The sequence below is a fragment of the Charadrius vociferus genome, unplaced genomic scaffold, assembly GCF_000708025.1.
Source record: "Charadrius vociferus isolate BGI_N301 unplaced genomic scaffold, ASM70802v2 scaffold163, whole genome shotgun sequence".
NCBI lineage: Eukaryota > Metazoa > Chordata > Aves > Charadriiformes > Charadriidae > Charadrius > Charadrius vociferus.
In genome coordinates this window covers 12,164,872-12,172,199 of record NW_009648332.1, presented here as the reverse complement: position 1 = coordinate 12,172,199, position 7,328 = coordinate 12,164,872, and the positions used below count along the sequence as shown (strand labels likewise).

The 7,328-nt window shown below is 38.6% G+C and overlaps 1 protein-coding gene across 1 annotated transcript in view; it reads right to left on the bottom strand.

Moving 5' to 3' along the window:
• The window catches only part of RPF1 (ribosome production factor 1 homolog (S. cerevisiae)), a 16,664-nt gene that overhangs the window by 5,970 nt on the left and 3,366 nt on the right, over positions 1 to 7,328 (bottom strand).

The following is a 7,328-nucleotide window of genomic DNA, read 5'->3' as shown; positions in this document are numbered from 1 at the left end:
CGGCCGGCTGAGCTGCTTGCGTAGCCTCTTGCTTCGCTGCAGGTACTTGCCAAATGGCTGAGCTAATTGCTCAGCAGGCAGCAAACCTTGAGATAAGATGAGAGCGTTTAATACAAATTATTACTGCAGTGTAACTTATAATCAGGGTTAACAATATCAAGATGGGAAGCTTTGAACAAACATGACACACCGATGGATTTACATAAATGATAGTAATATCGTGACCCAGTAGTGTTTTCCCATGTGCACACCTTTCACGTTCAGACACTAGCTCACAGTTAAGTTGTAGGGAGCATCTGCTTAAAAGGAACCAAAGATCTTTTTCATGGCAATGTTCCTGAAAATTATTTTTATTCCACTAAAACTTCTTGAAACTTAGGTTAAAATGAAACAAGAACCCCTACAACTAATTAAATAGAGATTTAATTCATGTAAAGCTAGAAATGAGGTTTTCTGTTCCTGAGCTGATTTTCTAGCTTAGAGGTGTGCAAGTGTTGCTGCACAGTGAAGAAAATACTCTTTTATAGAAATTTAGTAAATTGGGGATTGGGGGGGGGGGGATTAAATTAGAGGCATTTTTAATCTCAGACTGCAAAAATCTGAGCCTCAGTGAGACTGATTAATTCCATTTGTCCCAAGGATTGTCACAAAGCTTGGAATATGTCTACTAACTTTATATACAAATGCTATTTTGCGTTACTAGGTTTCTCGCACTAGAAAAGTGAAAAAGAAATCTGTTAACATAAATGTGTGAAAACAATGGAAATAGATCTAGGAACAACCTGAACTAGACAATGTGTCAAATCTGCTTCTGTCCTATCAACAAATTTAACTGTAACTCAACTTGCTTCACTGAGGTTATTTCTGCTTAACACAGATGTAAATGAAAGATCAAAGGCCTCATTATACACAATCCCATATTTTTCTGGCCTCACTCCCATTTTTGTCAAGAGAAAATATTTCAGCTATCCTTCATGCCTTAAGGATAAGTAGTTTCCATGGTAATTAAGGTTTGGGGGATTTAGTTGAAAATATGTTAACCGAGAACTTCCTGTAACTTTCTCTTGCTAGCTGATTCAAGTATCAGCGATTGCAAGGGTTTCTCTAAACATCATTAGCAGAGATTTTCATCACTGCTGTTAGCAGAGCTAACAGGGAGTCCTAAGTTATTTGTAGTTTCGGTTTGCAGTAGTGTTTTTGTTGGGATCATTGCAAACTGATGTGCAGCATAGTTGTATGAAGCTCACTGAGTGCTTACGTGTGGAAAAAACACATTATCTTTCTTCCTCCCAGCAAGAGGGAAGACAACCTCCTAATATTATTCAAAGACTTTTCCTCCAAGGACTCACAGGAACAAAATAATGATACACAATAATACAAGAACTTCCTGGGGCAGGGGAGGGGCAAGAAAAAGACACCAGAAACACATTGTGGACTTAGTAAAAATGAGATCACTAACAAGGTACAATTACAACTTCAATAGAAGGCCCAACTAATAAATACATGCAGAGTATTAGCTTAATTTTTTCATAGGGAAGGTTCCAGGGTCTTTTGCTTATTTCAGCTATGAACTCTGTTCTGTGCAAGTAACAAACTCTGTTCTTTGCAAATAACATTTTAACCAAAATACTTTTTTTCCTCACAACTAATGAAGCATTGCCAGGAAACCATCTTGGAAGAAGCTGCTTGGTAAAAAAAAACAAAAAACCAAAACAACAAAACAAACAAACAAACAAACCTGAGTAGAAAACACCAGTAGCTTTGATTTGTGTAAACCAACAAGTTCTCCAGTGGAGAGTGACGAATGAAGACGTTTATTCCATGTCAGCACTAAGGAATTTTGGCAGAAACTTTTCTGTAAAATACCATTGACCCAGCTGAAGAAGTAGAAGCATCATTGTGAGTTGTATTGATAGAGGGCTGGAGATTTTTGGTGTTCTGTCATTTTAAACAATTGAAAAATAACTTGGTATTAAGTTGAAAGGACAAAAATTCAGCTACGGAAAGGAAATTAAGTTAGCAAATATTTATGGTAGGAGATGAGAAAAGAGGGTAAGGTGCCTCAGGATTCAAAAATTTATTAGTGAACTGTGTGGGTTTTTTTCTTTTTTAAATGCAATAACCAACATTTTGCTATTTTTCTGTTTTGTTTTTCTTAATTTCATTTCCTGAAGGTAGACAGGATGTGCTGCTTGTCGTCAAGATTCATTGTCTTGAACAAAATGTCCCAGAAAATGCACTGCTCCAAACCAAATAAACCATTGTCTATGTCAGAAGAAAGATAGGCCCTACAGGCTTCTTTCTTTCTACCTACAGAATACTGTTTTTCACTTGAAAAATAAAACAGAAAGCTGTTGTATGTTTTTAAAATCGATTAATTTTGACTGTAGTTACATTGCCTTGTTAATACGGCAAAGCAATTCCTCTCGGAATCACTGAGCCGGAATTCTTTGTGGTTCTTGTTAAAACAGATAACCACCAATTGGTAATAGTAATTTGAAGATCACAAGATTCATGAGAACGGTTTCTGTACAGTAATATCTCAGTTCTAAGGATTGTTGGTGTGTTAGTAAAGTAGAGGACAAGGGAGAAGTGACTGATTTTCCTCTAGGACAAAATCCCCCAAGTTATACTGTTGGAAACAGTATTGTCATGGATCTAAAACTGGTGAGTAGAGAGGGAAATACAAGGAACATGAGGTCCCGACAAAACATGAGTAAGAAGTGAGGTAACTGAAGGTTTCTTCAAGAACTAGCTTTGCTGAGGTCCACATTTATGGCCCTCAAAACATTCTGCAGGATCCCTAGGCCCTCTGAACTTTCTGTTGGTGGTAAAGAATATATCTAAACTGTAGAAGTTAGTGCTATGTACTGGTAGTCAATCTAAGTCAAAGAGGCTTGTACGTGTAAACAGCACAAGGCAACGCAGAGCAGAAATACGAGTTGGGGCCTTGCAATATGGTTGCGTGCTATTGCAGCAGGCATCCTTTGTTCAGCTGCCCAGGAGGGCTAACTGGCAGGAGCAGATTGCTGAACTAACAGAAGTGTACTCTTCTTATTCTTGCATTCAAAGCTAGTTCTCCCATCCCTTCATGGAGCTTTGTAGATAATGAAGTTGTACCCCAAAGGTCTGGTTTTTGTTACGCCTGTAAGCACCGCAGCCTTGAGGCTGCAGAGCAGTTAGTACAGCTTTGATCACGTCCGAGCCTTACCAGGCCCCTCAAAATTGATGTTCCTCACACTCTTGCTTGCAGCCTTTCTCTGGCAGGCATTCTCAGGGACTGTCTAACAGCACTGACTGTGTAGCAAAGTTAGTGATAGTAGCTTTCCGTAACTGGCAGTTCAAAAGTTAAAATATTCACGTTTGATACAGAAGACAGGAATTTCCAGTCTCTGGAGACTGAGAATAACATCTTTCCTTTCCATGGAACAATCAAAGCGCAAGCCTGCAGGTTTTTCAAAGGTGAGAACTTTCTTCATTCTTCCTAACTGAAGCTATTGCTGCGTGCAGAATAAGATACAGAAAATGCTGGACCAAATAGCTAGTGGCTGGGGCGCTCTCTTCCTGAAAGGAAGGAATATTAGATTCCTGGTCAGGTCTCAATATTCTCCCTGTAGTTTACTTTCAAAAGTTACACAGGAGAGCAGAAACAAGCTGTAGAGAATGGATTGTAACCAGGTTCAGTTCTAGGTGTGTGCCCTCATCACTGGGCTAAAGGATCTGGTTCCTTTTACACTCCTGGCCTGATGCTCTGTTGGGCTTTTTGTGCAGTGAAGGAAGGGTAACATGATCTCACCAGGGTGGAATATACAGATAATGGTGGGAGATGCTCTGTGTGGCAGGGGAATCTGCATTTGGGCCCACATCTCTCTAACTGAGGAAGTAGTTGAACATGGGCCACCACAATACACTGCCATATGAAAGATGGACATGTATACCATCACTTTTTGAGAGAAAGCCTGCATTGTATTTTGTAGAGAGCCTAGGCCTGTGGTGCTTGTTATGTGCTATTGTACTAAGCCATCTGGGATCTCTGATGTAGAAAAGCCTCTTGTTCATCTAGCTAGGTGTAAGCGCAAAATAAATGCTGAACTGCTTAGCTCTCTCCAGACTGTTCCCAGACTTGGGAATACCCAGAGCTGTTTCTCCAGGGGAGCATTATGTAGGGGAGCAAAGTAAAATTAGAAGGTACCTATGCAGGAACTGCATGGGTAGCTTTCAAGATCACCTGTTTGGGACTTACAGGCTTGCATTCCATAGTGGATCTTGTTTACAGTCTTTAATTTCAGTGTTTTCAGTCACCTAGGGCAGTCTCTCTAATGAATAAAATGGGGATCACGCTTAATGAAGTTGGGTATTATTTAACATTTCAGGATTAACACTAGATCTTACTAATGCCTGTCCTCATCCCAACAAACTTAACACAATTTTTTTTTATATGCTTTTTTTGGGTTATGCTTCTTTACGGTATTTGAGCTGTGTACAAACATTAAGATGCTTATTGGAAAGAAGGTATTATGTCCATTACACAGATGGGAAAATTAAACAAGTTTGCCAGAACAAAATTTATCAAATGTATTTATGACTTTAGAATGCCCAGTATAAGACACCCAAATATGGATATTTTGAGAATATTTAGCACCATACATTCAAACCACAACTATGTTCAATTAGGTTCACAATTAAGTTCACCACGCTCAGGATCATTCTAGATGTCAGGTTCCAGATATCTCAAGTTCAGCACCCAGCAAATAAGGAATTCAGACTCAGTGTCTGTCCCTAAAATTAAGCTAAAGTTTGTTATACTACAGGTGAATAAGGAGACTGAATGATGTTTTCTTAGTCAGTTTGCATTCTGTAATGCCCTAGCTTTTGAGAGTTTCTTTACGATCTTTGTGCTTTTTAAAGCTTTTGTGTAAAAAGTCCTAAGGCTTAAGGAAGCAAACAATGGTGAAAAAAGCAAAGGCTCCTCTGAATAGCAGCTTTCTCGTGCAGAGTATTGACATCCCCACCGCCAATAGGTACCACATCAGAACTCGCGAGAGTGCATTCTGTTACCTCATCTAGGTCATTAATAAGGATATTAAGAGCTTTGGCCCCTGTATGGGTCCCTGAGGAACACCACTAGTAACCACCCGTCTTTTTGGTGGACTTTGCACTGCTAATCAACACCCGTTGTACTCCACAACCTAGCCAATTACCCACCCACCTTGTGGTACATTTTCCACTCTATATTTCACCAATTTGACTGTAAGGGTACTGTGGGAGACGATGTTGAAGGCCTCCCTAAAGTTGAGGTAAACAGCACGCATTGCTCTTCCTCCTCTGCTGAGCCAGTCTTCCCGTCAAAGGTTTGCCTTGGTAAAGCCACATTACATCAGTCACCTTTGTATCCCTTAGGTGCTTGGAAATGTCTTCCAGGAGTATTTGCTCTACAATCATCCTGGGGACGAAAGTGAGGCTTACAGACCTGTAGTTCCCTGGCTCTTCCATCCTGCCCTTCTTGAAGTTGCAGCTATTCAGCTTAGTGTAACCCTCTTGGTATATGGTGTGAAGAGCATTGATTACTGATGCATTTAAATGGTCTGTGTCTGACATCTCAGAACGTGTTTGTATGTGCATGTGAGAAAGAAGTCCAGCATTTGCAAGCCCGAGAGCAAAACTTAAATAATCTAAGGAAAAATTAAGCAAAGGAAAGCATTTAAAAAAGAAGGTATTTTATGTGGTATTCTTGCAAAAAATCTTGAAATATATTATTTTAAAAGTACGGAAATTCCATAGTCTGCTGTATGTGAGTGTCCAGTTTTAAAGCTCATTAGGGTTTAAAAATTGACTTTACAGCTGCTTTATGTATGGATGTCAACACAATCTTAGACATGTAGTTATAACCGACATTACAATAATTCCTTCCCACAGGCCCTATCAAGATGGCATAGCTGTCCATTATCTTAATCTGGGCAGATCAGCCTCATGAATACTGGGCGTTTGATTTCCTACAAGTCTGTCAGCACTTCTGGTTAGTAGATTAAAACTACTAGATAATGCATTCATTGTATGTACGCTGAAAAAAAAAAAAAAAGATAAAGGAGTTTGCTTGAGCTTCAAGTGCCTAGTGCAGAAAACTGGAATACTTTCCCAAATAGAAATTCTATAAACAAGAAAATTGTAGTTTGATACATTTAGACTTTTTGAGAAGTTCATCCAATACCTACCCATGGCAAAGTACTGAAGAAGTACCTACTGTTTCTAACCTGGTATTTTGCTGAATTAATTTTGCTGCTTCTGGAGATCACTGTCCTTTTCTAAAGAGTTGTCCTGTAAAAGGGCAGGTAGTCAATGGTAACATTTCATCAACTTTGTGGGTATGTTGAAAAACTTGTGTTTCTTGGGAGGTGCGGTCCTCTGTAGGAAGTAATGCTAGTATCTTTCTGCTAGTGGCAATTACATGTAGCTTGCACTACCTTAATAAAACATTCCTTCACGTACTGAAGAAGAAAGAGTTTATCCAGCATTAGAATATGACTCATTTCTAGTCAGATATTTTTCAGAATATGCTACCTTATATTTTCCTTTTATTTATTGACTTCCTGTTATTTTATATTAAAGCGTATTTGTGCTGCAGTGGAATAATTTCTCTGTAATAGGTAGCACTTGGTATAGCAACTAATTTTGCTTCTTTTTCTGCTTGCAGGTTGCCCACAGATACCTAAGAATTTTCTCCTTGTCCAAAGTTATTGCAATGTACTTTGTAGATGTTACTATAGAAATAAGGTAACTATCTTGTTACAGGGTAAAATACCTCAAGTGAAACTGTTGTTCCCCTTGCAGATCACTCTTAACTTCATGGTATCAACACACAGTATGATGCTTAAATATTCCTATATTTTAATACATTTCAGTGTCTGGCTATTTTACTCTTTAGCTCTTAGTAGATAGTTTACATTTTAAATTGGGAAAAAAACAGTCAGGACCGTTTTCTATTTGGCATTATTAATAAGTCAGAAGTATTTATAAATGGCCAGTAACACCTACTTGTTAGTTTACAAATTTCTAAAATAATAGTTGCATAAGAAACAGAAGTTGTGAAGTGATACATTGTAAGCATCTGAATCTTTGGTAGGGTGAGCTAACTCGAACAATGTGCATTTTAATGTAGTTAAGCATAGGCTAATATTTCTAGGAAAGAAAAATATAAATCAGTTATCTGATGGAGGACTGCATTATGAAAAGTAGTGATACAGAAAAGCATTTAAGAGCATACAGAAATGCTACCCTTGTGGATAAATGTGGAAGCGCACTGTAGCAATAGGGATTTTGTTGGTGGGGCA